Source organism: Bos indicus, chromosome 4 (genome assembly GCF_029378745.1).
Source record: "Bos indicus isolate NIAB-ARS_2022 breed Sahiwal x Tharparkar chromosome 4, NIAB-ARS_B.indTharparkar_mat_pri_1.0, whole genome shotgun sequence".
Lineage (NCBI taxonomy): Eukaryota > Metazoa > Chordata > Mammalia > Artiodactyla > Bovidae > Bos > Bos indicus.
The window spans coordinates 95,036,747-95,046,157 of NC_091763.1; the positions used below are offsets into that span (position 1 = coordinate 95,036,747).

General features: G+C 43.6%; 1 long non-coding RNA gene across 1 annotated transcript; it reads left to right on the forward strand.

Moving 5' to 3' along the window:
* The first annotated feature begins 2,516 nt into the window (after positions 1-2,516).
* LOC139182614 (uncharacterized) lies at positions 2,517-3,884 on the forward strand. Its single transcript, XR_011566127.1, has 2 exons — positions 2,517-2,652; positions 3,012-3,884. It is a non-coding gene; the product is annotated as an uncharacterized lncRNA (long non-coding RNA).
* The last annotated feature ends 5,527 nt before the right edge of the window (positions 3,885-9,411 follow it).

Genomic DNA, 9,411 nt, shown 5'->3' on the forward strand with positions numbered 1-9,411 from the left:
GGTTCTGATATTAATGATTCTCTTTATTTAATATCAGTCACATACTCTCTACTCTTCCTCCTTTTCTCGGACTTTGCACCCCCACATAGCGACCATGGAGAATGACTTCTTTTCAACTTAGATGCCTTGTATTTTAAGTCTCAGTGTTTGCTGGGGAATGGCAGTGCCACCGTGAGGTCTCACTCTTGGTGGAGTCCTTAACCTGGGGCCTGCAGACGAGTGCCACTGTGGCCGTAATAGTCTGGAGAATGTGGGCAAATGTGGGCGTGTAAGTGTGGTAAGAGGATTCATGGCTTCCATCACATTCTCAAAGGGGCCCAATACACCCTGGAAGGGTTAAGAACCCCATCTCTAAGGCATTCAGACATAAAGCAGTGAACAGAATAAACCGTGCCAGCATGGCTAAGTCAACTTTTTTCTCATCCATCTCCAAAAAGAATGAGAAACTCTCTAATAATTATATAATAAACCACCGCTCCTTGAGGGTGTGATCTGGTGGATCCATCATATATGAGATTATACAGAGGCCAAAATCTAACTAACACTTCAAATATCAATCACTTCAAACACCTCAGTTTCTACTTTTATCCAAGTTCAGCATATCTTCGTTGTCCTCTTGAAACCTTTAGCTGATTTGACAATGCTGCTTTAAAACCAAAACGCCATGAATCAAGTTTCTCTGCACATATATTATGTTACTAGTCAAAAATTTATGCTTTAACTATTAGCAATTATATTATTTTTGCTGGAATATACTATTACCTTCCATTCCTGTGTTTTAAATAAATTACCCCCAAAAATCACTTAATACAAATATGTCAAAATCAAAACTGCCTCCATGTCAACAAGCTGCAAAAATCTATTCTATGCAAATAAATCCCAACTCTTCACTTTCATTGTTGTCTACAGGTTATGCTGTCTTTTATACTATCACTGCACCCAGTGTATTTTCTACAGGTCAATATAAACTGTAGTGTAAATGTGCCAAGAAAGAATGCTGTTTAAACTGTGTCCTTGGATAAAATGCTCTTTAGAAACGGAGAAGCAAAAACCCACAAAAATCAGAAACTGCTGCCATCAGTACTCACCACTGAAAGGCCACACAAGGGATCCCCAGGAACAGGCTGGACTTGTCTGGAGGCAAGGGACTGAATTCCATTAGGAGAGCAGGCAAGTAGAAACAGCAAGTGCCAACACTACCTTTCTCCAGCTCATCTCATTTGCAGACACACAGATTTTGGAATCCTCCAGGACTAACAATGAAAACCACACTAGGTTGTTTTCTCCAATTCCTATGAAATGAGTCAGGAGGTCAAACAACTTCTCCACTCGGGAGAGACAACAATTTCTGAAGCTGCACTCACTGTTTCCAGTAACTGGATTCCTTCTCTTTCCCCTCTAGATAAAAGTACTGCCAATCATCTGTGGAGAGCCCACTGGGTTCTGAATGAGACACATCACAGATACTGCCAGAAGGGTTAGTATCCTTCATGGGGTAGTTTCCCCTTGCAGATAGTCAGGAAGACAAAAATCCAGTTAGGAGTAACACGTGGATGAAGTTTCTTCAGTTAAAAAGAGTTGGCAAAACTTTTTCTTTGTTGAAACCATATAGTCATTTCCTTCACACAAGAAGATGGGAGTGATAGTTAAAATAAATACAGATGGGCAGTAACTGCAGTAACTGGGCTTTTTAAACTTTTAAAAGCCCCTTACAAATGGCTTCCGTCAGTAAAATAGCCTTTCTTCCTCAAAGGGACTAGTATAGTCAAAAGATTCAACGATTATTCAATTAATCCATGTTCTGAAAACCTTTCACAGGCTTCTATGAGTCCTGCAGTTCCATCCACTAAATCATACAAAGCAGAAGTATTTAAGAGCTTGCTAGCAGTCCTCTGAATCCATGACTCAAAAGAGGATGAGCCCTGGGTTAGCAACAATCTTCAGAATCCACCACCTACTCACCACACGTAACATTTCTTGTAGTTAGCGACCTTCTTCACAGGAGATCAATCAGCTACTAGCAACGAATCCGTAATTCCAAGGACTCCTACAGTGTAGGCAAGTACTAATACTCGGGCGTGTGTCGCCACACGCAGGCACACAGACCTTCCGCGACAGCGCGTCAGGAGGAGACTGGAAGTACTTTTGCTTTCTGTATCGAGAGTACTTTCTTTCCTTTTAAAGAGGAGGTTTCGTTTTGATCTTGAGACATTCTCTCTGATAAAACCACCAACTGAAAACCTGCCATTATAAACGAGGGATTTCACAACATTCATTCCAAAAAAAAACCGTGGCTATTCATTTCTGGAAGTGACTCACTGCAGAAGAATCACTGGCAGTGGAGGGAGCGTTAATTTTTAGAAGACAGCCCGCCCTCTGAGAAGTGAGCAGAAACCTCAGTGCCGGCGGCAGCCACGTGCCTTGCAGACCCCCCATCACAGCTTCCTGAATCACCACCACCAAGATGACGCGCGATGACCAATTTCCTCTTGTAACTCCCTCAGTACACAAAAATCCTTCGGTCTGTACGCCCTGAATATTCCCCTGCTCCGGCGCAAAGGTTCAAAGAAATCTGAGCGATGGCAGCAACACTTCTCCACCTGTCAACGCTCAGCTGCCGGCGAGTAACCAGCATATGGATACTCACTTCCTGTGAGTATTTCTAAAAGAGCTTATGATATTTCCTTTGGAGAAAAAAAGAAAGTGGGGAGGAAAGCACGACGGGGAGGAGAAGTAACTCCAACAAGCCTGCGGAGCTAAGAGCAGGCAACGTGATCGCTGTTTACCAGCCACGCCTAATTTTAATTTGGTTTCTCAACCCCTGTGTAATTAAGACAGCCAAGAGAGAACAGCATCAGGAGAAAGAAAAAAAAAAGACATTTCACAAATGCTTAGACCTTCCGTGCGCGTGACCAGAAAAGTAATTTTAAGATTCAAGTGAACCAATCTGAAGCTGTTTAGGGCATTAACCCTTCAAGGAAAAAAAGAGTTATTTTTTTGTTTGTCCCTAGATTTCAAATATGGAAACCATCTTCCCCACCCTGGGTGCTGAGAACACCAAAGGAACAGCCTCCGGGTGCCATCCCCATGGTCTGTGAGGAGAGAGAACATTTTCAGATTTGTGATGGGGGCAGAAAAACACGTATCTTAACACCGTCACATGAATACTGACCACGTGATTTTTGCACCAAAGCACCCCTTGAAAACCAACCGTGAAGGGCTAAAATATGACCTTTTGTATTTCTCTTGTCTTTAACCAAACCTGATCACTTCAGAGAAGAGTTTCTTGACAACTGGGCAAACTAAGAAAAACTGCTTTTATCCCATCTTAAACGTCAGAGCTCGTTTTCTGACGGGACGAGTAGACATTTTGCTAAGAGATGAGCTTAAAAAAAAAAAAAGCCTGCCCTTTATTTTCAGGCTGTTAATGTGCTTCTATTTAGGTACGAATGGGGGGGCACGGGAGTGGAGGAGCTCATGAAGGCAGGAGGAGAAAAGCACAAGCTTCCACTTAATGGGGCTGAAGAAGAAAAATAAACAGATCTAATGTGTTCACGTTATCTGTTATACAGCACCACTAAGCCCTCAATTTCTAATGTAGCAACTCTGACATTTCTACTCTAGCGTCTGTATTTCTCATTTTTTGAACACTCAAGATAAACACAAAGAATATATGTGCAAAATTTAATAAAACCATCTGTGTATTATATTCTTGAGGGAAATTTTCATGAATGTGAAATGTTTTTATACTTTTACCAAAACTGATGTTTTAAAAAGAAGAGTATGGAAACCATTTGCATGGTGTGAATATAACCTTCAAATTGAGGATGAGTTAAAAAAAAACAGCATCAATAAACATCCTTAAGGATTTCATTAAAAACCAACTATACTACTGAACAGTCATCTCTCTGCCCTCACTCCCAAGACCTCATCATGAATTTGCTCGCTGTCAAGAGGCCCTCTCTGTATGACGTCTAAAGATTAACCCTACATGGAGGGCAGTTTTAAATATCTACAATTTAAAAAACCTTATTGATACTGAGCTTGGTGAATGATTAGAGGCCAGACAACTACCCGAATGTTAGATCAGCTAATTTCCCCTCCCACTGTGTCACGCACATACACATGCTCGAAGTTCTCCAAGGTTCTGAGCAGTGTGTTCCTGCTTCAGACCGTGCTGTATATGAGAGTTCCTCTGAAGTCCTGGGTGACCCATGCAGAGGTTTCAAAAAGAGAAAGGAAAACAGAGCGAAACAGAATAAAGATGACAAAAAATACATGCTGGGGGGCCAGCAGGGAGAATATGAACTGAACAGGTGTGGCTGCTAAGGAGAAGGCACTGCCCCCTGGGAACTCCTTTGAATGGGGAAGGTGGCGGGGACTGTTTCTAAGGTGGGCATTTAGAATGTGATTAAGCTATAGAGACTGTCCGGGTCCTGTTCAGATTCACTGTGCTGTAGACATCCCACAAGCCCAAGTTGAAAGAATCAGTGTTTACTCTCCAGACCTCTGGGACCACTATCACCCAGCCCCCACCTCCCCAAACAAAACAAAACTGTGTCACAAATCCTCATGGTAAACGTTTACTCAGTGCTTCCTTTTAAACAATGGCAAGGGGTGCACCCTTTAGTGATCCTTTTATAGAAAGGAGGGGGTGTGGCCCCACACAGAAGGGCACTTGACCCAACACGGGAGGTTGAGAGGCCTGGCATTCGAGTTTCACCTCTTCCCCGGGTGACACTTCTCTCTGGTCCAGGTCACCCAACCCTCTTTCAGCCAGTTTACTCACCTGTGGTTGACAGCCGCCTGACCCCAGGGCTGGTTTAGGCACCACCTATGGGGTCGCACAGAGAGCAGCAGCAGCAGCAAGGGCGTACACAGATCTGTTCGTTTGATCCTCGCAGCAGCCCTGCAAGTTCAGTTCTCTGGTTATTCCCATCCTATAGATGAGGATGCAGCTAGCCTGGTGGCTCCCGGCAAATGCAAGACTCAGGTTCAATCCCTGGGTCGGGAGGATTTCCTGGAGGAGGAAATGGCAACCCACTCCAGTATTCTTGCCTGGGAAACCCCATGGACAGAAGAGCCCGGCGGGCTACAGTCCAGGGGGTCACAGCAGAGTTGGACACGACTGAATGACTGACCACGCCTCCACAGATAAGCACACTGAGGGACGTTTAAGGGCTTGCCTAGGGTCACACAATCAGCAGGCAGTGGAGCCAGGGTTCAAAGCCAGGGAGCTGCACCTTGACTGCTCTGCTCTGAGCTTTCCAGAGGCCGCCCTTCGTGCCAGGCTGCCTGTGTGTTAGGTAAAACTGCCTTGGAGACCACTACTTGAGACAGATTTTCACTCATGCCACATGCAAATACATTCTCTGCAGAACTTAAAGAAAACTAGTGACAACTAAGTACCGGTAACTTTAACACATTAGCTTGTTGTCTGAGAACAGCTTCGTGTAATTTGCAAACTACTTCTTTGCAAAATTTGTGATACTGAGTTTTGGAGGCAGAAGGGATCTAGAGACCAGGTTTTCAATCAGAGTGGTGGAGGGAAGCTCCCAGCCCAGAGGGAAGGCTTGCCCTCCATCACTGGCCGCCCGGAACTGGGGAGCGCTTCTTGGGAGTTTTGACCTGTCAGGCATCCACTCACTCCTGTGATGCATGCATGTGTAACATCAGTCCTCAGAAATGTATCAGTTAAACATTTTCTTCTCACTACAAGCTCCTCAGGCTTTAAAAAGAGAGGAGAAAGATGAAGGAAAAAAAAAATCTTTTTCCAGGTCAGGGAAACAGAAGCCACCATTAAAGTTCTTCTACAGTGAACCTTGGAAATGGCAACCCACTCCAGTGTTCTTGCCTGGAGAATCCCATGGACAGAGAAGCCTGGTAGGCTGCACTCCATGGGGTTGCACAGAGTCGGACACGACTGGCAGCTCAGCTGGTAAAGAATATGCCTGCAATGCAGGAGACGCCAGTTCTATTCCTGGGTCGGGAAGATCCCCTGAAGGGGTGGGTTTCCCTGGTGGCTCAAATGGTAAAGAATCCACCTGCAATATAGGAGACCTGGGTTTGATGCCGGGGTTGGGAGGATCTCCTGGAGGAGGGCATTGCAACCCTCTCCAGTATTCTTGCCTAGAGAATCCTCATGGACAGAGGAGCCTGGCGTGCTACTGTCCATGGGGTCACAAAGGGTCGGACACGACTGAGCGATAAGCACAGCACACAGTGAACCTAACTGAAGGCCTACCCATTCCCTTCTTTTCTCTGTAAATCTGCTGACGTGCAGACTTGATCTTAAACAAACTATCTTTCCCATGTGCTTATGGAACATGGAAACCAGAGGAACTGAGAGCTGGGGACCTCCTTGTCTTCATTTACGCTTCAAAGAAAAAGTAACTTCCTATTTAGGGATTCAAGCTTTTTGTGCTATTTATTCTGTAAAATTTGGTCTTATTATTCTCTTTTGGAAAATTTTTTTTAATGATTCCATGTCATACTGGGACACACCAAAATACCCAAAAATGCCTCATCCTAAAACAAAGACATTTGTTGACAAGAAAAGTTAAAAGGAGGAAGAAATAAAACCATGTTCTAGTTTTATTTCCACTTAAAAGAGCAAAGATTCTGGGAAATTTATGTATGTTAAATTTATAAGTGAGCCCTTTCCCCCCCCCAAGATTTATTTGGCATGAAAAGTTACTTCCTGTACTGTAATCATAAAATAAAATGTTATTTACTCCTGTCATAACCATTCACACACTTCCTGTCATAAAAACTTGAACTTGGCTGGAATGTTAAATAAAACATGCAAAAAACTACAGGTAGGAAGCGACTATATAAATACCTATTATCAGTGCATATTCCGATTTAAGAAAAGAATCACCTCTTCTTGGAAAAAGTAGTATTATGCTTTATCATCTTGGGTGACTAAATCCCACTTATGGCCCACAGAAGGAACTTAAAAGGGTAAAAAGCTTGCTCTATTTACCGAGTTCAGTCAATAGTTTTCTGGCGGCTTTAGGATGCCTCCCAGGGGCGCTCTGTGTGTACCGGGCTGCCGCGTTCTGGAGGGGTTCATGGCCCAGAATCAGAGTCGAGGAGTCAGAACGCACACAGGGTCGGTGTGACCGCTGTTACAGGCACGTGCGTGTTCTTCTTCAACGCCTGCACGTTTCCAAAAGAAAACAAGCTTCTAAATCCTAGGCTTCCGTGTGTCTAGTGGGAAAAGCCGAGCCAGTGTACACATACAACGCTAGAAGAAAGTGTGTATGAACAGATTTGTTTACAAAACAGGGCCCAGCAAAGCCTGTCTCTCAGCGCCACAGCAGGATCCATCGAGCAAAACAAACAGGCAGACACGAAGAACCTACAGGACTAGCTCTTCTTTCTGATGAAGGTATGACAGCTGGTGAATTATAACTGGGCAGTAAGTTACAATGTGGCTTAGTCTTGAACTGGGAATATGTCACAAAATCCACTTTCACACACATGCACGCACACACCCATACACAGAGGTGCATATAAGTCTATATAGCACAATGGCTTCAATGCTCCTGCGGCATTAGAGTCTCTAATTTATTTCTTCACACAGGCATCTTCTCCTACCTTCAATTCTATATGTTTCTATCTGGAAAGGGTGGTTTGTCCCTCTAAACTCATCAGGAAACAACAAAACCAAATGAGTTCTATTTATTTTAGCCTAATTAACTGTATGGCCATCTGACCAGGCTGGAAAGCCTGTACCCGACTCCCTTCTTCAGGGACCAATAGGTTGCCAAGTCTAGTGGGCACCTGTTCCCTGTTAACTACTGTTTCTGTCCTCTCCCTCCCACGCTTGTTTCTAATAAATATGCCGGACCCTTATCACTTTGTTACAGTGTGACAACCTTTTTGATTGGTTTACTTGCCAACAAGCAGCTTTGTGGCAGTGAAACACAGACAAGAGTGGGAAGATCGGCTTCTGGGTTTGACTCTGCCAGATGCAGACCACGTGGTCCTGAGAACGTTATGCAGTCTCCTTGGGACTCGGTTTTCTCATTTACAGCAAGAAGAAAATGTCAGTCAAATTATATGCTCTGATGTGGGATATACACAGTCCCCACATATGATCTTCTGAAACTCAGTTTCCTCAGGGAAATGCACACCTTCAAAACTTTCAGTGACTTTGCTGAAGTTTAACTTCTTCAGCCTGAACTGAGTGTGAAAGTCTCATAAAATGAACGGCACTGCACAGATGCAATAGTGACTCTAACAGGGGTCATTTCTTGAGGTGCGTGCACGATGCATTATCCAGGAATTTTATGTACGTGGCGCTAATCCCCACGACCACTCCACAAGGTGGTTTTATGACTACATTATACACCAAGAATCTGAAGTTCTGTGGACAACTTGCCCAAGGTTATAAAATCTATTAAGTGTCAGAAACGGCATACAAAATCTGACTGTGGTTAATTATAAAGCCCACTAAATCATCCTGAGTGCTTTAAATGTACCATAAGATGAGAGGGGGGTGTTCCTAACTACTTGAATGATCGTTCTCTGAGTCCCTGTAGATCCCAGGCTGCATAAGAAAGCACCAATCATCCGAATATAAAGAACAATGATGGCACATCCCTGGTGGTCCAGTGGTTGGGACTCTGAGCTTCCAATGCAGGGGGCGCGGGTTCAATCCCCAGTCAGTGTACTAGGACCCTACATACTGTGCAATGTGGTCAAAATAAATATAAAATTAATATAAAAAAAACAATGACAAAATGATAACTTAGTATTTAGTCCTCATTAACATCAGCATCCATTATGCTCACTTTCTTGATGGGTCAGTTCAGTTCAGTTGCTCAGTCGTGTCTGACTCTTTGCAACCCCATGGACTGCAGCATGCCAGGCCTCCCTGTCCATCACCAACTCCCAGAGTTTACCCAAACTCATGTCCATTAAGTCAGTGATGCCATCCAGCCATCTCACATTCTCTGTCTGACTGGTCAGTACCACAGAATAAAAATGCAAATACAATGAAGTTCACTTGTAACAAGAAACTATACAGTTTCAACCAAAGCTGATAAAAGTGACCCAGGGAAACCTGTGAGTCACACACAGTCACTGAGAAATAAGGATCAAAGGGAGTTTCAACAATTAACAACCGAGGAAGCAAAAGTCAAGAGAGATGACTGCACAGGGGGTAGGTTCTTCAAGAGAATGGTTTGTGTATCAAAAGATTAAGAGAGGTCCTTTGGGAAATTAATGCTTATTAACAAAAATCACCCTCTTTATGGTTCTGCCACAGAAGTGACCAATCTTTGGTCTAAGAAAGAGCATATTGTTGCATCATAGCCCAAATTTCTGTTATATAATGTAAAACAAACTGAGATTCAACTTTAAAACATTTTTTCAGGACTTAATTCCACTAAAATCTTTTAA